Here is a 23,254-nt window from a genome sequence, read left to right as displayed (position 1 = left end):
AGCTCTTCTGGGAAACGTTTCCCATATACTGGAGCGTAAGTGAGATTTATGAAATGCCGGCATGTCTCTTGACTGTGGCCCAGTCTAAATGCTACGCTGATGCACAGGGTCGTCTTTACCTGCAAGACTGACTTGGATTCTGGCTCAATCTCCACTCCTCTGGTCAGGGCACAGGGTGATACTTTCCACACGGTAATTTTTTCTGTAAACACTTATTTTGCGGCAGCGGTATTACTTAAGTGAGAAGCACTGGCTGGGAATTCAGGGCTGGCTAATATTCCTGGATTTCACTTTGTGCCTTTAGGTCTTCTCTGTAGTAATGACTCCCCTGGAAATTCCCCGTGTCTCACTTATTACTCCTTTATTAGTTATTATGGTACAGTAACAGGATAAAAAGGAGTTGGTATTTCATTTTCATTCCCTCTAATAGCCATGGCAAAGACCAAGTGGTGTGCTGATTATTGACATCAGAGTTAAGTGATATGCACGCATCATTAGGTTTCAATTGGAAAGAATAACAGCACAGTATGAGTCCTCACACTTCTAAACTATGTGGCATTTAAAGAAAAGCCAAAGTCCTTTTTCTCAGCCCTGCAAGCTCCGAAGATCAGAAGTGAGCAATAATACGCGTATAGACACAGGTAAAAGGCGCTAGCTCCAGGCAAGTCACCAGAATTAACTGATCGGCGTAATACCCCGGAGAGGCTGGCAGCAGCCGCGCGGCTTGGCCAAGGTTACACGGCGATTCAGGAGATCCAGGAACAAGCTCGGAGGGTGGGAGATCGCACTGCTCCCGCGCCTGGGGTAAAGAGACAGGTCTGGCTCCAAGGGTCCTTATGCCGGGAAGGAGCAGGGGTCGTCTGTGGCACTCCTGGACACGGGAGCCCAAAGGAAGCGACTGCAAAGCAGCCGGCAGTGCTGCTGTCGCAGGCAGGAAGGAATGAGGAAGAGTTGCAGTGAATGTTTAATTTTAGACCATTTGCATTCTTTTGCCCAAGCACATTTTGCAAATATTTAATGCTGGGTATCGTTTCCTTCTGGGTGAAATTTCGGTGGGGAGCAAAATGGATGTGCTTTTCCTTGAGGGGACAGCTCTGCCCCCTCCCTCATGCCGAGTGCTACCTTCTCACGCAAGGAGAGCGCGGTTGAAAATCAATGGGTCTGCACTGAGATTTAATTACTACAGCGTAGGCAGGGGTGGAGAATAAGGCCCTTAATATTTAATACAGCCTCTGCTCCCAAAGGGATCCCTGGGGCTCAAGGGCCAAATGTAAACCCATTATAAGCAGGTGTAATTCTATTGACATATGCGGGCTCGCACCTGTTTATACTAAGGCTATATTTGGCTCCCTAAATCTAAATGGCAAACGGTGCTTTGGACATGCGCGGGAGAAGATGGAAGTGTTTTCCCGACTTGGGATGATAGAGGATGTACTGAAACAACAGAAGGTAAACGTGACACCTCGCAGTCCCCGTTCTCGGTGGCGATGAGCTTGCTAACACTTGAGCTGAGTTGGGTCCGTGGAGAGAGATCTGAGATTACTGCCAGAATAATAACCAGGCTTATAAAGGATCTTTCATTTGAGGATACATATTGCTGTATCACCTATAATAGCAATACATTCTTTTTATAGTCCTTATCTAGCAGTGTGCGGCCAAGGATGTCAAAGTGCCTTCTGCAAGTGAGTAAGCATTTTATTAGGTGCAAACACAAGGCTCATAATCGTGCTCTGAGCCCGGGAGCAGGCGAGAGACCCCTTTGCAAGGGAGGGTCTCGGGTAATATTTGGCAAGCACGGCTCAGCATGACCCCTTGTTCCAGCGGAGGCTTTCTCCAGCCCGCCGGGACCTCCGGGGAGAAGTTTGCGGAGAAAAGGGGAGGAAATTACTAAAGGTGCTTTGGTTTTAGGGATGATGGAGGGGAAGGCTGCTTGAACCTTGCGCTTATCGGGGGAGGTTTGTCTCATCTCGCCACCCCTGTACCGTCCTTTTGTTCTGAGCAAGCCGAACGTGAAGAAAGCTTCCAGCTTGATCAGAATGGGGAGGTTTGCTCTTCCCAGTTCCTTGTGCAGGGTGCAAAGACAAAATCACTGAGTTTTAAAAGGAAGAGGGACATAATATTTTGTAGTTAGGAGAAATGCTGGAAAACCCACACAAAGCCTGAGAAACTGAGCAACAGCCAGCTTTGGTACACACAGTCCGGGAGGGTGGGTGGGGGATATTCGTTTTCTTGCCCTTGCCGCACACCGCTGCTCAAGCCTCGGGGCCAGACTAGCAGGCGCTGCCGGTCCCCTGCTCTTAGGCACACACGTACCCCGGTGAGCAGGAGAGGGAAGAGCTGGATGCTTCAGTCCCTGGAGTACTCTACATATCTTTTTTTTTTTTTTTTCCCTTTGTGAAAGCTACTGAGGAGATGGCAGAGAGCATCTGCTCTGGGAGGGGAGGCTTCCCCCAGCTCCCTGGCTCACACCCTCCCGCACAAGACCTCGGATGCATTTTCTGCAGCTCAGATGGTTTTACAGGGCCCTCGGTGAATTTTGCCCTCCCTGATTAGATAACCAAAGGAGCAGTGACTGTACTCTCTAGAGAGAAGATGCTGTCTCTTTCCTGCCAGAAGGACAGCTGGAGGGAGGGTGGGATTTTCAGCATGCAAGCACTTAGCCAGATCAAGGAAATGGGATGCAAAGCATTTTAGGCTAAGAAAGGTTGTTGTTCAGGGAAACATGAGGCTGCTGTTCTGTTAGGGAGATAACGCTTCTCAAAATGCTCCTGCGTGCCAAACTGCGAGCCTTAACTACGGCCGGTCATTGCCTCTTTAAGGAAAACAAGCATGACAAGTCAGAAAAAAACCCATCACTGTCTTAGCTGAAAAACTTTGATCATTTAAATATTATTGATGCACATTAACCCTAGCAGAGATGGGCTGGGAAGCACTTCACCTTGACAGGGGGAAAATAGGTTGCTTTCTGTTGCCTTGTCTTTTGCCTTGGCTTTTGTTTCATATATCAAATCAGAGCTTAGCCAAGTGAATCAGCTCAGGAAGCATTTAAGATTTATTTGATTTTGGGGAAGGTAGAGCTTTCCTTGTCTTTACCAGCTGTGGGGGAGTAAGTATGGATAAAAACAGGAGGAGCGTTTAAAGGAGGGATCTATAATTAACAAGCTCTCAGAAGGGGAACTTTCCTTTTAACTTACTATTAAAATGGAAGTGTTTGAGAGTATACAGTTTTGGCTCTGGGGATCTCCTCCATATCCTTGACAGAGCCCCGCAAATTCCTCTAATCCCTGCCTGGGAGCATGTGTGCTTTAAAACCAACTCCTGCCACCCCACGGAGGGCTCGCCTCAACCCATGGATCCATTCCCATGGGAAGCCCCAGCGTTGCCTCCCGGGCCTTGCTCGGGGCGGGCGGCCATAGGGAGAGGAGCTGCCTTCCCACCGCGGGGCTGTGTTTCCTCGGCAGCCCCGAGCCTCATGCTGGGAGGAGATGCCTTCCACAAACGCTTTTTAACCTGAGGAAGGAACGTGTCACTTCTAATGGAGCTGACAGCAGCAGGGAGGGTTTTTAGGTTAGCGGTTGAAGAACACACTTGTAATGAGTGAAGTAATTGAATAAATGCTGACAATTTGATGTGGAAAATGCATAATCAGCTAGCTGGGGAAGGTTGACTTGTTCTTTTTTCTCTCTTTCTTCAGTACTGGGATAAACACGTTTCTTTTCTTCCAAGCAGGTGATGTGTTCAGCAGCACAAAACCAGCAGACACATGCACATGCCTCCCTCCCAGGCACACATGTGCTGATTGCCAAATAATTGACCCAGTTATGCTAATGCGCTATTTGTATCACTGGAACTTAATAAATACATACATAATCAATCTCAGCGCTTAACTTTTTCTTGAGTCATGTGCTGGTTGAATACTCACTTCAGTAGTTTCACTGGCTGCAGCCCAGATTACAGCAGCTATACCTGCACAAGGGAGAAAGGGGGCAGTCCCTTGGGTAGGTACAAGTGAGGCCACACCAAGTAGCACTAAGAGCTGGTCATGCAGGAGTAACTGGGAGTCTAACTGGCTTTTCAGATCCCAAACCCAGCTAATGAATTGTGGATGTAGACAGTGGAGCTGACATATTCCAGTGCAGTGACTTTCCTTACCCAACCATCAGCTCAGCTTTATGCAGATGGAACCGCACTGAATTTCTTGTCATCAAGCCCCCAGTTTTAGTCTGACAATGGGAACAGCATCATCTGTGTCATGTATGTTGGAAGCAATGAATAGAGAGCTGAGCTCACTAATCTATTTGCATATTGAAGATATGGAAAAAACCTCTCTTCTTGCTTACTCTCCTGCCTACTCAAATATCTGTGAAACAAGGAGGAGAATATGGGCCCTCTTTGTACTTCAGATCTCAATGCCCTTGAATAAAGGAGCGATTGCTCAATCCAGCCTTCTGGGATGAGTGTGAGACTCAGAACTATCTATGGTGACAAAAGCTCTCCATATCTGCAGGCTGGTGGACAAAAGGCAGTTCCTAGATTAAGAATGCTCATCAAGATGGATACTTTGACTTTATGTCATCAGGACACCTTCTCCACTCCACATCCGAATCAGCACTTGCATATCTAGGGCACTGAGGTTTGACCTGCCAACTGTTAAATAAATTATGGCATACTCCCCCCAAAACTATTAGCATGGAACGGCAGACATCCACGGGAGAGACAAGCTAAGGACACAGCGGTTCACAAGAACAATGAGCCATAGGAGCTTTTCCTTTTGGGTAGCGTTGAAAGGTTGTTTATTACAGAAGCAGTGAAATAGCAGCACATAGGAGTTCATCCGTATCCTGTGGAGGCACTGGGCTATGACTCCATATTCAAGGCTGAGCTGAAGTTTTGGCTTGACTCTCCATTCAGCGGCTCTGGATTATCTTCTTTTTAACTTGAACAGATAGCTTTCCTCTAGGTTATAGCTGTCTTAAGCAGTAGAAGTGAGATCCAGATCAGGCTTTAAGGGTTGGAATTTACATGCTTTTTCTTATGCTTCTGGTATTAATTTCATATGCAGTGGAAAAGTAATATCCTGTCTGTCACTAGAGAGGAAGAGATGTGCGTGCGTGTATACGCACAGTCACTGCTAACTGTTGAGCTTTTTCACTAAAATTTCATTTTTGTGAAAATTCCTAAATTAAAATGAAAATCGGCTGCAGAAATGATGAATGTGAAATACCAATAAGGCAAAAGCATGAGATGTTTTCTCTTGTTTTCGTAACTCGTGGTCTTTGTGTGTAAGAGTGTATTGCATGGCAACTGCGTTCACACTTCTCTTTAATAAAAGATCCTAGCAGATGGACCCACTATTAACGTGTATCCCCCGGCTTTGCATATTTCATATTCATGCCAAGATGGCACTAAGCACACATGGGATGAACGAGGCTGATATAAACACAATTGCACCAGATTAATGCAGTGATCAAAGGGTATTGCCCTAGCATCCCCATTAGGAATCCAGTTTAATATTAGTTATTAATATTGTTAAACTCCTACTGGAGTCAAATTAAGGTCTTCCAAATACAGTCGGACAGGGCTCTTAGGTACTACAAGTTGATGAATATGTTACAAATTCCTGAGAGAGAGTGCTAAGAAACATCATTTGCATCTGAGCTGTGAAGAATCCGATGCTGGAAACGTTCAGACCTCAAGGTTTGGTCCAGTGTGCTGCGTAATTAGGACTCGCTTGAAATTCAGATCTTATCCAAGATCTGTATCCGAGTTTCTCAGAATTCAAGTGCAATCGCATCTAGGCAGAAGACAAGCCTATCTGTAATATCTTATCAAATATTAGGCGTTACAAAGTGGTATTCTGGAGCCCAAAATATATTTGATCCCATCGTTCTAGTCCATTAATCAAACACTGCACTGCACATACTAATAGGATCAAACATTAGGAAGTATTTATGAATGAGCATTGTTGTGACTGCAAAAATTAAACACAGCAGGTTTTAAATACACAAGATCTTGAAAAGGAAAACTTGATTATCTCCTATGTATCTGGTGCCAAATTCAGACTGAATTTTAAGTGAATCTTAGGTAGGCTGTGCTTGAGTAATTTACGCCTTCTTCCAGCTCCCTTCAGCGTGTAAATTATACCCGCTTCCACCTGTATTGAATCTGACCCACTGCACCAAGGATGCTAATGAAATGATGTAGCACCAGATAATGCAGTTGCAGAGAGGCAGGGGACTGTATGCACACAACACGATGGTACTCAGGATGTACAAAGCTCAAACCCATGTATTTTATCCCTGTACTATGTTCTGCATCTACAGCTCTCGGTGGAAATAAACCATTGCTTACCCATATGAGCACCAGTGCAATGGTATTTCCACTGCTTCTGCGTGCTGGGTGGAAACTGGCCACAGTAAAGTCCTTCTTGGATGCTGGGAGTTTTGTCCCATACTTCAATGGGGATGGAATTTTGCTCATTAGATCCAAAGGCAAGGCGTTGGCATAAGGGATACAGTAGCCCCACAAGCCGTGGTTTTTGTCAAGAATAAATCATGTCAAACCAATCTAATTTTCCTGTGACAGGGCAGCAGGTCTGAGAGAGGGGAGAAGCTGGAGATGTGATATGTCTTGACTGCAGTAAGGCTTTCGACACTGTTTCATATGGCATTCCCAGGAGCAAGGTGGGGGAATACAGTTGAGGAGAAATGCTGTGAGGTACCAAACTGGCTGGGAAAGCATACTGAAAAGCTATCGGCTGTTTATTGTTGAAGTAGAAGGATGGCTTGAGTGCAGTGCTGCAGGGGTCTGTGCAGGGTCTCGTATTACTCAATATTTTCATTAGTGACTTGGGTAATGGAATATGGAGTAGACTTACTGCATCTGCTGACAATACCAAGCTGAGAGGGGCTGCAAGTGCTCTCAGAGAACAGGAGAGAGATTCAAAAATCTTAACAAACTGAAGAAACAGGCTGGAAAGAATAGATTGATATTCGAAAAGGACAAGAGCAAAGCAGAATGTATGAGAACTATCGAAATGTCTGTCAGGAAAGGGCTGCGTAGGCAGCATTTCTAAGGAAAAGGGGTAGTTTCGTGGGCAAGAAATTAACCCTGAGCCAACTGTGGTACCCTGGTGTGAGAAAAGCAAAGCTGACACCACGGTACGTAAAGAGAGCGTGGTGTGGTACACTGCTCCCATCTGTCTGAGTGTTGGGGAGGAACAGTTTTGGTCATCAGACTTCCAGAAAAATGCAGAAAATGAAAAGAATGGTCAGTGTTCTAGAAAACAAACCTACTGAGAAGGAAAGAAGGAAAGAACTGCAGTCGATTCCTTAAGGCTGATTAAAATACAGTAATAATCTCCCAAAATGTAAAAGATGCTACAAAAGTAATAAACTGTTGCCCGCGTCCACCGGGGTAGGACAGAAGTAGTGGGATTAAACTGCAGCAAATGCAATTTGGGTTAGACTTTGGGGAAAATGTTCCATCTGCAAGAATAGCTGACACCCAGAATAAACCGTCTGGGGAGCTTGTGGAATCTCTTTAAAAGCCTCCAGGGATGAACAGGTTAGAGAAACTCCTGTCAAGACTGATTTAGGCAGGGTTGATCCTACCCTGGGAGAAGGAGATGGACTAGGTGACCTCTCAACATCCCTTTTCCTCTTATTCCCTGTGGTTCTCTGGGTATTTTGTGTGGCGGTGATATTGTGAGAGTGGAGAGCGTGGTTCTGCATATTGGGTAAATATTTTACATTTTTGTTGTTTCAGTTTAAATCTTACTAATTTAAGTTGAATTCTGAATTATAAATTACAGCGATGGGTGTATGAGGAATATCTGAGGAGACAGATACTGAAACCTATTAATCTGCCGATCACATTGATCGGAGTGTTTCATTTAGAATAGCATATTCCTATTTTTAAATATGTTTTAGAAGACTTTTAAAAACAATTTTGTTTTATCGCAGTGCAGGAATTCTCCTCCTCTCTGACAGGCGTGTATCCTTAAGCAGGCACACAGAAAAAACTGATATTGGCATATACAAAAGACACAGGATGAAACCTTGCGCTACCACAATAAAAGGAAACCATCGGGTTTTTATATGAAGGCAGGCAGCGGTCTGGCTGCCAATTAATGAACGCATTACTGTTAAGTGATAGCTTTAAAAAAAGTTCCTGAGTTCTCATAATGGTTCTTGCTCCCCTCTCCTCCGAGCGTTACAGGGAGTGCTCGTTTACTGGAAGCGGAGCCCCCCTAGCAGCGGGATACAGTAGCTCAGGGCCTGGCAATGAATAAGGATCCCGTACTGTAACTGTAAGGGGGGGAACTACAGCAGCAGAATGTAATTCCACAAATTAATTTGTTCAAGACCCAGGGGTTAGCACTAATTTTGCGCTAAGTACCAAGAGAGCTTTAATGATCGCAAATAGCAAACACTTCAATTTTTACTTCGTCCCACTCGGAAGCCAGAACTGCCAGGTTTACAGTGCCCTCTAGTATCGCACTGGAGCATTAGCTTTCCTGTGCCACCTACTGAACTGGCACATCGCAGAAGCATTGCTCACTACAGCAGATTTTTCCGTCGGTACTTTTGCAGCGTAACTGTACCCGGTGTGCGAGTGGGAGCCTGGGCTGGCTGGAGCTTGTGCTCTGCTGGCAGGCAGGCAAGGTTCCTGACTTTTATCCTTATGCACCACTGTTCTAGGATAAAAATGCATGTGAAGATAAAAACGCATGCTCTGCTTAGAGGGTTGCAGTGACGGGGCTACTTGGAAAAATTGTATTCAATAGTTTGTGGCAATTTGGCAAAGTGATATTAATAATAATTTGCCTTAAAATGCTACTTTGCTGCTGTTGCTGCATAACCACTAACTAGCAAAAAGCACACTGGTGAAGGAGAGGGAAGGACAAAGGAGAAAAACCTGAGTCATATGAAACCCATTAGACATTACCCAGTACCACATCCTAGCCGGCTGAGGTCACTTAACGCAAGGACTTCTCAGAGCTGTGACCTTCAGCCTTCACATGGGTTTCTCCGTGGAGCAGATGCAGGAAAATTCCTTGGTGGAATAGGACGTGGCACCTGCTGTAAGAGCGGGCATATTTATAAAGCACCTCTAAAGATTTCCAGCTGCTGAAGTAGCCTTGGGAAGCTGCCTGCCTAAGGCTGAGCCGACGTTGCGCGGTGTTATTGCTGCTCTGAATGGCGCTGTGGGGAAGGCACCGTTCCCATGGAGTCGTGGAGGCAGAAGGAAATCTTAAACTCCTGCTTGCCTCCAAAATGGAGCGGAGCTGTACCCGGGAGTTCCTCCCCACAAAACCCTTTTCACGGGAGTTGCGCTTATACCGATTTGTGAAAAAGCTGCCCGGGTCGTTGTTATTCTAAGAAATCTTGCCGGTTCCTGGCAGTGAATGAGTTGGTTCACATGATGCCTGTGTTACCCAGAGGTTTTTCTTATGGGGAGAACGACTTAACTAGTGAACTCTAGCAGGCACAATGAAGCTGTTGGTACATGGAAATCATCAGGCTACATTAACAAAGCAAATTTAGAAAATGAATTGTCAACATCCGTCTTCAGACTTTTCACATCCCTTTATATGGCTGCCGATGAGAAATTGTCCCGGACAAAAACTGGCATAAAGATGGAGCTTTTCTGGTACCCAGCATGACTGGTGTAGGCAGTCCACATGTCAGTGGAGCTCTTTCCTTTGAAATACATAATCATAGGAGGAAGCTTCCTGTCCACTTAGGCATCGACTTCTAGATACTTCAGTTCCTGGGTTATAAGACACTTGAGCCACCCTTTCTTGACTGCACAGCAGAGACCAAAATCTGGTTAATAGCAACCACTGTTATTTTTTGAGAAGACAATTCTTCCTGCTTTTAAACCACGTGTGAGGGCATAACACATATTAAACATGAAAATATTATATGTAATAATAGTCAGTGTGGCTAAAGGGCAGGCAGGAGTTAGGAAAAGTGTTAGTTAAATAAAGTAATAGTAAAAGTAGGAAGTGTAAAAACGTGTAAAGAGGAATCATAAGATGAAACCATTGCTATGTATCTAAGGGCAGAACTGAGTCTTATTCTTACTGATTTTCAGAAATCAGCCATTTGAGATAGTTTTCTCTCTTTTGTATTGTAGGTCTGTATGCTACATACAAATGTATTTATTTTCCTAAGTGTCACTGCTGAACAGCAGGACAAAGGACGTGTGGGGATAACCTGCATCCCCAACAAGTATCGTCCCTTCACACACCCCCCCCAAACTCACAGCGCACTAACAATTTCTGAAGCACAGGATGGAAACACTGTTGTATCTAGCCAGATTCTTTTTCATCAAAATATTTTCATGGCTTCTCATGTACTATGCATTCAACGTAAATGCTGAACTTTCATTATTGCCAATGTGATTTCTGCACATGGAGCCACAGGAGTCTGAAATAAGAGGTCTAGAGCCCTCCTGCTTTAAATTCTAACTCCTGCAACTAGTGTGCTAGAAATGAAGAGCTATCTCATTGTATATGCAATATGTAAGTAGTTTGACAAGGATGTCTCTTTACAGCTTAGGTGTCAGCTCTGAATAGATGGATTGGGGGTCTTGAAAGACACGCTACACATCTCTGCATCATCGTTCGTAAAAACTTTAGTAAGTATCTTAAATTCCTTGCACAGCAATACAAGCAAATGCCTTCTCAAGGGCACTATACCTTTGATAATGAATATATTTAAACAAAAAGGAGAAAAAAAACCTTTGCTGAATATAATAGAATGCAGCTTTCTACTTTCATATTTCATGGGACATGAAGGTTCATCATTTATTGAAAGTAAGATGTGGACCATCAGTAACATCCTGTCTAGATTTCATTTTCAGAGTAAAATGCCTTTCCCGTAAAATTACAAGAAACAGCTTTTCTCAGACAAAGCCCTTGTGTTCAAGCTGTGTTGCAGTATTCTCTAGACTATTTTCTCCCTTTTGCTGTGCTCTCTGTTATAGCTTGTTTTGCCAGCTGAGAAACTTCTTTTGCAAATCCGTTTTCTCCTTTATATTTAAAAATTATATGCTCCATGTGGGCAAATTTCCATAAGCCTTTAGGACTTCAGATTTACTGTTATTCCTCACTGGCTGACAGACAAATTAATTTGACTAGAGCTCAATCCTCAAGAGAGAATTCTGAAGGAAGCAGAGTCCAATCAAGGAATACGTGGGGTCAGCTAGCGAGCAAACGCCCCCTCGGTAGTATATTCTCCCTCTTCCATGAGCTGAACTCACTGTACATGAGCAACATCTCCAGCTCCAGGACATCTTCATTGCATTAGAAGGACCAAGGCACGTGCTGCCAGAGAGGTCATAGCCTGCAGTAACAGGCATTCTGACCAAACCCCGCAGGGGTGTCGGTGAGCTGATGGGAATGAGGCAACTGAATGTCAAACCCCAGGTGCAAGCACCCAAGGAAGAGGGCTAACAGTGACGCTGGATCCCCATCCCACGGCAACCAGCTGATGCCAAACAATAGTAAGGACTGGAGACTTTGAATGAGGCGTAGAAATGGCAAATAACATTTTCTAGCAACAGAAAAAACAGGAAAACTGTCATCTGTTTCTGAGGCAGTTCTCTCACCTGCAGCACTTCTCTGACGTCCAAGCTAAAATGTGCAATGGATGCGTTCCCAGAGGATGAGAGCATCAAATCAATGGGCTGCGCCCGCATCACCTTGCAATGTGATATTTGCAGCTCTCACAAACTAACAGGACTGCTGGGTCGGTGGCTTCAGGACAGAGCTCAATGGAAACCTTCTATGCTGCAAAACATTGTTTGGGTGGCTCAGAAGCTCTGTTTTCTTAGAATCAATATTGGATTAATGCAGTGGTATTAGATTGGAGGCACCATGCTCTGGGAGATGCTAGCAGTAAGATGAGATATGGAACTGAAGTGTACTTGTAATACCTACTTGTAATATTTTAACAATTCAGCAACAACTTTGTAAGGCAGGTTATTAGCCGGACTGCGTGAAGCAATTCTAGCTGGAGTAACTGAGTTCTCTCACTATGAACCTTGCCCCTGCATTTTTATTTCTGTATAATATTCCTGGCTTGAGTTGAGTTCTTGCATGGTGTTGCTATGCATTATTAAACTCCCACTATTTTCCACTCCAGAAATGGCTGCATTTAGATTTAGGTGAACTTTTGGTGGAGAGGTTAATCTGCAAAAATACTATATAAGTGCAAGCTATTAATTACTACTTTTGTATTTTTAAGCTGAGAACCCATGGCTGCAGGGATAAAGTTGGTGCATTGGCTCACTAAGTTACTAAATACCCATACACTCCCTTTGGAAGAGCAATTTGCTCTCTCCCTTTTTTCCTTCCCCCCTGCAAAAAAAATGCAATGACGAAATTGTTTATCCTTTTTCTCATTGTGAACGGTCTCCTAAACACTGAAAGATGGCCTAGGGGGGTTGTTCAGAAGATTAGCATCTCTTCTCAGAGCTCGTCCCCAACTGTACTCACATTTATGAATCCATACAAAGAACCCTGAAGAGTAATATATAACCCGATGATGCAACAAGCCAGGAGACAAAAAAATAGCCCATTAAGAGGACAAAGCTAATCAATACTAATAGCAAAGACTAAGACTTTAAAAGCCTCTCAATGAAGTCAGGCACAATCTTACCAGTCAGTCAATGAAAAATGAAGTGTGCCTGGGGGGAGGCTGGGGGGCAAGTTGGAGAGAGAGAGAGGAGACCCTTTTTTAGGAGAGAGTCAGATGGGTTAGTTCCCCAGGATGCTACAGCATGGCCTGGCTGCAGCTGGGTGAGGTGGAAGGAACAGCAGCGCTTGAAGGGGTAAAATGCTGACAGCACATGGGAGAGATCAGTTTGGTCTCCTCCTTAGCTCTTCCTGCCTCTCCTCCTCCTTAACTCTTCCAGGTGCAGTTAGGATCTGAGCAGCAGGATTGCAGACCCTGTGTCAAGGCATCTGTGCTCAGCCTTCCTCTTCTGTTCCCAGATCTGCTCGCTTTTCAAGACAGGAGGTATTGTGGTTTCATTCCCTACCTGGCAATAACTAATGCACCCAGCAAACTGGCAGATTGAAGTGGTTCCTTCCCTTTGCTCATCTCCATGAGGAAGGCTGTGTTTTCAGTATTTCCCGATTGTGGAAAAGACATATCAAATGGTCTTTTGTTGCTTATTCTGACTGTATTTGTTTGTTTTGGCTTCCAGAATTCTTTGAAAACTTTCCGAGCCCCATCTTGCTCTAGTTAGGCTCTTTGGTACATTTTCTGCACAAGTTCCCCTTCATGCCATTGAAAGCTCGCCTGGTGTTCCCAAAACGCAAATACCACAGGCTTTCTTTTATCAGTCACGCCAATCCTCCGCTCAAGGCTACCACAGCACCCCATCCATCTTGCATCTCCCACCCTGTCCTCAGCTCCAGTTTAGATTGTACGGATTTTTTTCTGTGTAGCATCTTTAAAGTGCAGCCTCTGATATCCATCCACATAGATGAAATTCAGGCCTAGACTTAATCTTGTGGTTTGTATTCCTGTGTGTTGATAACGCCAACATCCTTTCTCTTGGCTGTGACTGACGCAGCCTTGTCTTCCTGTGCTCTTAGAGAAGCTGCTCGTAGAAGTGTTTTCCTGCCTTTCTTTGCACCCTTTCACTGACTTCCCAGTACATACCCATGAGGGAATTCTTCCATGAGTGTTTGAGAAACCACCTTGTAGAATCATGGAATGCTTTGGGTTGGGAGGGACCTTTAGAGCTCACCCAGCCCAACCCCCTGCAGTGAGCAGGGACAGCTTTAACCAGACCAGGGTGCTCAGAGCCCCGTCCAACCTGGCCTGGGACGTTTCCAGGGATGGGGCCTCCACCGCCTCTCTGGGCAACCTGTGCCAGTGCTTCACCTCCCTCAGTGTGAAAAATTTCTCCCTTATATCCAGTCTAAATCTATCCTCCTTTAGTTTAAATCCATTATTCCTTGTCCTGTCACAGCAGGCCTTGCTAAAAAGCTTGCCCCCACCCTTCCTGCAGCCCCTCTCAGCGCTGCCAGGCCGCACTCAGGCCTCCCCGCAGCCCCCTCCTCTCCAGGCCGAGCACCCCCAGCCCCCCAGCCTGGCCCCGCAGCAGAGGGGCTCCGGCCCTCGGGGCATTTCTGTGGCCTCCTCTGGACCTGCTCCAACAGGTCCATGTCCTCCTTGTGCTGAGGACCTCTTGTGACCTCATGCTCTTTCAAATTCCTCCTACTAGCTCATTTTCTATCCTGCTCCTGCGCACCATGCTGACCGGTTGCCTTGTATCCTCTCTGCTGTGTGCTGCACTCCCGCTCCCTCTCAAACTCTGGCTGGAGGTAATCCCCACCCAGCACCACCCTCTGCCTCTCACCCCAGCCCTGCTAGACAACTGCTGGCCCAGAGCATCCTTCCCCCACCCCATGCAGTCCAGGCAAGCTGGTGGACAGAAGGCAGAGCCGTGTCCTCCTGCACGGATGGGCTTCCAAACACAGCCGCCACCTCAGCCAGCCCAGCTGCATCCAGAGGGGATCGTGTAAGCAGGTCCTTAACTCTCAGAGATAAACTCTGAGAGGACTGAGCATCTCTTCGCCCTGTGTTTGTGTGGTGCACGGCAGAGCAGAGCCCAGGTCTAAAGGCATAGGCACTACAGAATTAGTATCAGTAAGGTCAAATGGCAACCGAAGCTTCCCACTCTGTGTGCCAGCCCTGGTGCCTGGCTGTGAGCTGCCTGCGAAGAAGAGGAAGGTTGCTCAGCTGCTGTACTTCTGCCATTCCTTGGCCCCTCTACTGAAACTGCTACAAAGGCAGAAAATCACTTCAGCTAGGACTAAAGGAAGCAGCAGTGCTATGGAGCTGCGCTGGGATCATTAGGGTGGTTAATATTCAGCAGGCATATTGCTAAAAAGACAGTGCACGCTAAGAAAAAAGAGCAACAAAACCCAAGACTGCACATACGTCTGTCTGTCGAAGATATTAACAGTGACGATGTTTTCTGTACAACAGGCAACTAGTATCCATTAAGAGCAGAACCATTGCTCTGCCCCATCTCACTGAGGTCATCATGGACCAGTTGTGAAAACAGTCCTGAGTAATATGGGCCATATGTAAGCCCACAAATTAGAGATTAAATGTTTTTTACTCCTTTACTGGTCCTCCAAAGATGACTTCTCTACTTTGGCGCAAAATATTCTGGTCCAACTGACCCTGTGGCTTTGGTCAGGGGTCCAAAATAAATGGTGCTAAACAGTACCCAAGCCTGCACGTACACATACAGATATATATTTTGCAAGAAATCTCATTTAATTAATTTAAAAAAAAATCAGAAGTCAAGGAACTCTTTGAAAAGGCCCTCAACTGGAGATAAAGGCCGTCTGTCATCATAAATGCAATGTAGCTGTAAAAGGAATTTTCAATGTATATAGAGACTCTGTAGTCTAAAATGTGTTATCAGGCAGAAAAACCAAATCCCTGTAAAGGGCCACCTCTTGCTATAATGCAGGTCTTTTCTATAATAGAGTCAGCTCTGATATAGGACTATTGCTGCACTGCAAGCTGTAATAAATATTAATGTGTCAAACTGTACACCACCTCTATTTCAGGATGGAGGCAAAAGACAGCCTTACCGAGGATGAGCCGCAGCCCTGCCAGGGAGCTGGTGCATTCCCAGGGCTTCTGGCAAGGAATTTTTCTCTTTGCAGGCTCGCATCCTGCATTTCTCTAAAGAATCACCAAACCCTCTACTTTACTCTGTAAGAAAGGCACGAAATCTGCCTGTCCTTGGGGCTGCGCCATAGGGGAGTGATATTTGCGCTTCGTACTGTGTTCACTGAAAATCTGCCCTCACACCAGTCCAGCATTTTGTAATGCAGCCCCCCAAGGTCATTCCCTACCAACTGACAAGTCCTATGTTAGAAGCCCAACATATACCCCCTTGCAAAGAGATGCTGATATTTATATTGCATTTGTTGCTCATAGTGCAATTACTCTACAGAGAAAACTAAATACGTGTACAGTTGTGTGTCTGTGTCTTATAAACTAATCCTTTCATTTTCTTGCCTGCTTCATGACACTGTATTAAATATCTTACCTAAGCACATCTGTAAGTAGTATTGCTAGACCAAACATTGGAATGTATACTTGTCTTTAGACATAATATTATTCTAAAGATAGGAGATAACTGTAAATAAATATTGTACTAAATATTTATATTTACTATCCCATGCAACAATAGTTTATCAAATATTTACTACCCTACTTACCTGTGCTCTTGTGGGCATAGCTGCATAACTACTTATGCTACAGAGTGGTTTTGTGGTTGATTAAAATGCATTTGTATGTATAGCTGCAATGTTTGGTAGGCCTAGTTAAACAGCCACTTACAGAAGCAGGCAGAGAATGCTACTCCTTTTAAAAAAATGAAGCTTGTTGTTACAGATTCTGAAACATCCCTTACAGAAAGCTCTTATTAGCATCATGCTAGGTACCAGCGGAGCAGCAGGTTATTTTTAAAGTGTCAGGATGCCCCACACAGCGTTACTCTGCAAAAAAATCAAAGGAAAAGCAGCCTCTGTTTGTAATGAGCCCTGATCATTAGTTTCAGCTCACAACGCATTGCTGAAAGAGAACTATTTTCCTTTCACAGAAATGTGTGTTTCTGTCCAGGACTAATCCTGTTAGGTTAGGAGACAGGAGAGAATCAGAAGAGTATCCCAATGTTTTCTTCAGCAGAAAACAGGGTAAATTGAGAACGGATGATGATCCCACTCTCCCATACCACAGAGTGAAGAGGAAAGAGGATTATATACTTCCACTGCAGGAGGATTCAGGCAGCATTTAGTGTTTATTCCATTCTTGTTAAACTTACTGCTCTACAGGCAAACACTGTTGCTACTGTTCACTCGACATACGTTCCAGCAGAAGCAATTTGGCTGCAATTAGTCAGCAATGAAACTCAGTTCTTAGGCGATCTCAGGTGGCAGCAATCACCGTTCTTACTCCCCTCTTCTCTCTCTAAGCAAAGTTTCGTATTCTCATGGTGCAAAAGGACTGCGTTTGCCAACAGATGTTGACCAGATGACTTTTTGAAAAGTCGTCGTATAAGACTCCCAACAGAAATGACTGCTTTGGTTCAAATTTAACGGTAAAAAGGTACCTTAAAAACCTGTTCATGAAGCTCATTGCTAGCTAAGTTTTTCACAGAAATACAAGAGGAATGAGGAAGAAGCACAAGTCTTTGCTTTTTATGGTAGATCTAAGCCAATAACCTTAAAGGCAATAGGTTGATGTGGTTGCAATTTCATTAATTTCAAAGAAATTGGCTTTTCTGGGTCAAATTATAACCTGATGGCAAGTTGTTACCCTGGAGAAAACCTGGCCAACCACTCCACAACCACGTAGTATCAGCCAGCAGGGCTGAGGGAGGTGAACTTCATAAGGAAAAAGAGACTGCAATGAACATGAAAAAAAAAGACCTCAAAAGAAAGCCATTAAGTGCTTTTTCATCCTAACTAAGTTCATTGTGAAGGGTGGTTGGGAAAAGGGGTAATATGAGACTTTCTTATTGAAAAAAATATTGACTCTTAGGAATCAATAGCATTAAAAAGATGTGTCTTAAGCACCAAGCTTTGAAGGACTCCACAAGCTTTTCCGTTCCCTGTCTGTTCTCCTGCCAGAACTTTGATAGCTTTAGCCTGCAAACCAGCAAATGCAGTGATTTGATGGTGGCCAATATATATTTAAAAAATTAAGGTGTCAAGCATGAATTTTATTACATCTGCAATCAGATGTACTTCCTTCAGTCAGCTCATTTGCAATTAAGTCCAGCTGTTCTCAGTGGAAAGGACTCTTCCAAGGAAATTGCTGTAAAATTTAACGGGAGGATTTTCCTTGGTGCTTTGTTGTAAACATTGTTTTCCTAATAGGCTTGTAAAGGGCTTTGCTTTTTTACTCAATGGGCAAGAGAAGATCTGTAATTTTTCAGGCATTAGAAAATGAATAGGTCAGTGATAGAGCTCATAAAGCTTGTAACAATATTCTCATTGTATAGCAACAGAAAGAGCTTTAATAACTTGAAGGAGAGGAAGTTTTTGAAGATTTTTTTGGACTGTGTAGTTTTTTGTTTACATATGAAGGGCTATTTTTTAACTGACACATCAGACAGGGTTTGATCAATATGCTTTATTGGGTTTCTTCTGTCTAGAATCAGGTATGACAGCCAGAGAGGGGCACCAGATTGCAGACTTCAGAGTATGATCCTTCATTTCAATATTGCAGTCTAACATCCCACAAGGGCCAAAACATGACACCATGAACTCACGATACTGCAATGCTTTAGTTCACTGTCACAGAATCCTGTTTGGGCTTTAAGCAAATGATGAACATTAGAAACTTTTTTATCTCCTTGCTCATGTGTCCAAAGAGCATCTTTTTCCTTTTTACCACTTAGGCAAAGCTTAGATGTGTTTTTCCTATCTTCCAGCAATCTTTTCAGCTACAGTTTCAATCTGTGTGCTTCTGTCACTCCGGGAGAACAGTGCCTAAAATAAAACAGTGAGATTTGTAATTATTGACATTATTTTAAGATGTAATGCTGAAGCATTAAATATAACCAAATGAAACTATTTTGAGGGGGAATGTTGAGACATGAATGACAGCAAATACTATTATTGTGGATTTATTTTCACCCAAGCAAAAATCAGACTCCTTCTTTAATGGTGAAATATGACCTGGCTCTTGCAGAGAGAGTAATTTGCTAATTTGTTTAACGTTGTTATCTCTGCAGGAAAGCCTTGCAATAAAAAGAATTCAGAATGGAACAAAAGTGCAGGTTATTTTGGGGGACAGAATTAAGCCACTTTTTATTCTTTAAGAGAGTGATCATATTCCTTTTCTTGGTGGCTGTGAATACTGAGGAGAAAACAGCTCATCCTGGTCAAAAGCAGCGTTATGATTGCTATATTGGTTTGCAATGCAAGAGGTGAAACTCATTTCCTATCAACAAAAGCCTTCTGCTGAGGCAATGGAAGTCCTACTAGTACAGTTTATTTGAAGAACAGGAATGAGCTATACAGTAGGAGAAATATCCTTTTGCTAGTATACTCATATAGCTACCTTGGCAAATCCTCATGGTTTAGAATCCCATCTCCCATGTCTGCAAATAGCAGGAGTTAGCTGGCACCATTTGGAACAGTTCTCCAAAATAGTGTAGCAGAGAAAGTTACAGAGGAAATATCTGCTGAACATGTATGTTCCGGTGTACAGGCTTCAGAACAGATTGATAAACCTGTTAAGAGATGATTAATCAAAAGGGTTTGGATCAGGAAATGACAAGGGAGTCAGAGCTAGCTGCAGAGGAGTGTAAAAAGATGAGGTCTCTGTAGGAGAAGAACGTCTTTTGTAGAAGTGATTAGAAAATGAGCCTCAGCGCATGGTTAAAAAGGAAGGAGAGAAGGGCTAGAACACTGTAAAGTTCATACTTGGGGTGAACCTGTATATATATATGTGTTTTATTTCGTATAGCTTGCTTGGTTTTGGTTAAGTCACTGCCTCTAGAATCAGGTATGCGATTTGCATCTCAAGATAGTTCCTGCAGTTACAATATTTGGGTCTTTTTGCTGTTGTATGAATTAATCTGCTGGGTCTCCCCAGCAGGAGTGGAAGGAAAAAGCAGGGGGCACAAGGAATAGAATAGGCCTCCTTGTCCAGGCAATGGCCAGTGCTTGCCTTTCCCTTTTCTAATCCATATGGGCAGTATCCAGAAAGGGAGTGACCCAAAGTCACAGTGGGAACTGTGGATAAATGGCATCACTTGGATGAGAAAGCTGCAAATAGCACTGAAGCGCCATGGTCTGTTCATTCGCTGATGTTCTTTGTATGCCTTTTTCCAGCTTATATTCAAAACTTGCTCCTGATATATAGAAACTTTAAAGGTGTCTGGGTCACATTTCAGCGAGTACGTGGTAAGAGAAACAAGCACAAGTGCACCTTTTAGCTCCGTAACAGAGCAACTGCTGTAGGAAGCTGAAGATCTGGTCCTGACTGCTCCCCACATTAAGTGCATTTATGGTTTGTGAGCTGTGATCCATCAGGAAGGTGCATGACAGCTTCTAGAGAAAGCTTTCTTGGTCTCTTAAGGATTCCCGCAAGCATTATTCAGCTATCAAATTCACAGCCTCTGTATCAGCACTTACCGATGTATTTGGCTTAAGCGAAGAAGAGCATATATAGAAGTCTGGCTCTGTTTAAAATAGTAGATGTGTTTGAGACAGGAGTCTGGGATCCAATATTGTACTGTTTGATAACAAGCAGGTTCTACCCTGCATCTAAATGTTTTGGGTTTTTTTCCCCTTCAGCTTCACACTAAACTCAGAAGGTTACCAGAATTAATCCCTGTGTCTTAAATATAAAAATTGTTTATGGAGCTTTGGAGGCTGGAGTGCTCCAAACCCTAGGATAATACTTTGCATTCTCTATGGGCTTCAAAAAGCAGAAGGAATCATTCCATGATGCGATGGGAATCCTCACGGGAGTACAAGAGAGCATCTTCACCGCAGGAGGTCATGGGAGGTTTGCTTTAGGGACCTGACTGGCAGCCCCTACTTTTCACAAAACATCTGTCCCTCCGATACCTGAAGTTTTCATTTGCATCTAGTGTCTTGAACCCAGTTCCCTGTGACATCTCGTAGACCGAGCTACGCAGGGCAATGGTGCTTATACACTGTTCCTTTTGTCCGGCAGGAAATGCCTTGTGTCCATAAACAAATTATCTTCTAGCAGTTTATCTCACCACTTATAGGGAAATAACTAAACAGCTTTAGAATGAAAACAAGATTTCTTGGCACCACTCTTGTCCACTCCTTTTGCATTTCTTGCTGCAATTCAGAAGAGATCCAGCCAGGTACCTGCAAACAGCTTAGCCCCACACACGATCAATAGCAGAAAAGATAAATCTGCTGCAATTGACTGCAGGCTGTACTGTCACTAAGTGACGATGAAAAATGATCACTACTTGAATACACTGCATTTTTATCTTTAAATCTTTCAATAGAAGCAGTGTCAATAACAGAGCACTACATAATCTCTAGATAGAAGGAAAATCTTTCTTTCTTTTTTTTTTAAGAGGGAAGATGGATGTCACTTTTTTTGGAGACTTTAAATACTGAAGTATGGAATTAGACCTGCAAATTCCAGGAAGTGATTGTCTGTTTAGACAATCTCTGTCTCATTTTAGGAAAGACTGGCTGGATTCTGCTCAGTTCCATACCATGAATGCACCAGGGTAACTGTAAGTGGAATATGCGGAAATAAAATAAATAAGGATTTTTTTTCTTATGTTCCTTTGGGGATAATATATCTCTCTGAATTGGATACAGCTGCCAGAGATGGCCTTTCTTTACTTTAAAATATCTCTGACCTTTCCCTGAGCTAAATGGATGCAGTTTACCATATTGGCCCAAGAATAAAGCCAAGTCTTTTTCAGATAATAGCCTTCAGAAATAACCCAATCTGTTCTGTATCTGCTGACCATGCCACACATGGCTCTGGTCCTTCCCTAGCCCACAGACGCTGTTAGCTGGCATGCCGGTGTGGCAGCAGGCCAGCCCCAACGACGCGTGCTCCTTCATGTTGCTTTTGGGTCTGCAGGTCTTGGTGGAGCAACACCCAAACGGGGCAGGTACTTGCTGGGGGTTCTGGTAGCAATGCGGCCCCACTGTGTGTGCATATGGTTGTGTTTCTGTCCTGATAAAATGAAGGTAGGCTTTTATTTGAAGCCAATTTATTTCCACATCATATGGTGCCTCCACTGTCTCCAAGTATTGATGTTCCTTTTATCCCATATTATGAGACAGCAAGAAACACAGTAGAATGCCTTTGACAACACCAAATTGATTAACCTTTTTTTTGCTCATGCAGGATGTTTTCCATAGCAATGTCTGTGGGGGTAGAAGCTTCTGGGTAAATCCAGTCTGGTGGCAATTTGCGCAATGCCAGCTGTGTCCCGCTAACCTGTAGAGTGCTGCAGTGACTCTAGGATGCTCTGCGCAGTTTTCGGATGGGTGTCTTCCACAAGGAGCCCGCTCCACAGGAAATGCTCTTTTGGCTGCGGACTCTGTGAACTGAGTTCAGTTTAGCTGCCCTACAGATTCCAGAAATAGGGTCTTGAAGCAGGCAGCAGGGCTGTAGAAAGGCTTATCAATCTAAAAGTCCCTTTGTATGTACTCCAAGTTTAGTTCAGATGCTTTCTTGAGTAAAGGTCAAGATGAAGTTGAAATGCTGAAGTTCGGAATATCTCAGAACTTTGATTTATTCTGCCTGTTTTGTCTGGATTTCTGTTAAAAAGCATAGTTGTCTGTCCTTCTTAATGGATTGATGAACAATACTGAGTGTGAAACAGCTTGGAAGAAAATACTGATCTATGCAGTTGCTAGAACTGCTTGACTTGTCTGGAAAACTGCAGGTTTCCATGCCCTCATTCAGCCTTAAGCATCTTTGACTATATTTTTGTTGTTGGCCTCTCACTTTTACAGTTGGAAAACAAATGAAAGAAGGCAAAAAAAAAAAAAAAGCTAAAGAGGAAAAAATAAGACTTTGTTGTTTCAGGATGGCTGGTGCTTTAAGGGGAGATCAGCCCAGTTTCATCTGTTACAAATCCTGCTGAGATCAACTGGTTTATGGAGAGGTGATTATAAAAGCCAGCAAGTAGCTTAATTAGGATGGACAGTTATGAGAAGTAGCTTGGCTTTTGTAAGAAGTACTGGAGCAAATGACTCTTGGCAAGTGGCTGGTGGAATGGGGAAAGCTAAGCTCAGGAGTTAGGCAGGATGGTGGCTTGGCATGCTGCATTCGTATTTAGAAGGAAAAAGTTTGCCAAAATCATGCCCAAATCTGGTTCATGTCAGGCCTTATTGTCCTGAGATTACACTTTTCTCAAATAATATTTACTAATCAGGAACTTCAGAACACTTTGAACTTGTCTCAGTGATTGTTATTGTGTCAGTTTTTTTAAAGAGCCTGGGGAAAAGCAACCTCTGCTTGTTAGAGTTTGCTCCTGGCAAGAAGAAATACCATATATCGTACCATGAACTCCATCATAGTTACTGTCATAACAGCGGATACAATGCCATCTAAAACTTTCATGTACCTGTTCAATGAAGAGCAATAGCTAGTGGATGTGCTCAACCATGTATTGAATAACCATCATGTTTCAAGCTTCCCCCTGCCTGCTGCAAAATCCTACCTCC

This window comes from Pelecanus crispus, chromosome 9 (genome assembly GCF_030463565.1).
Source record: "Pelecanus crispus isolate bPelCri1 chromosome 9, bPelCri1.pri, whole genome shotgun sequence".
NCBI lineage: Eukaryota > Metazoa > Chordata > Aves > Pelecaniformes > Pelecanidae > Pelecanus > Pelecanus crispus.
The sequence above is the reverse complement of the archived record's forward strand: the minus strand, read 5'-3'. Positions refer to the sequence as shown.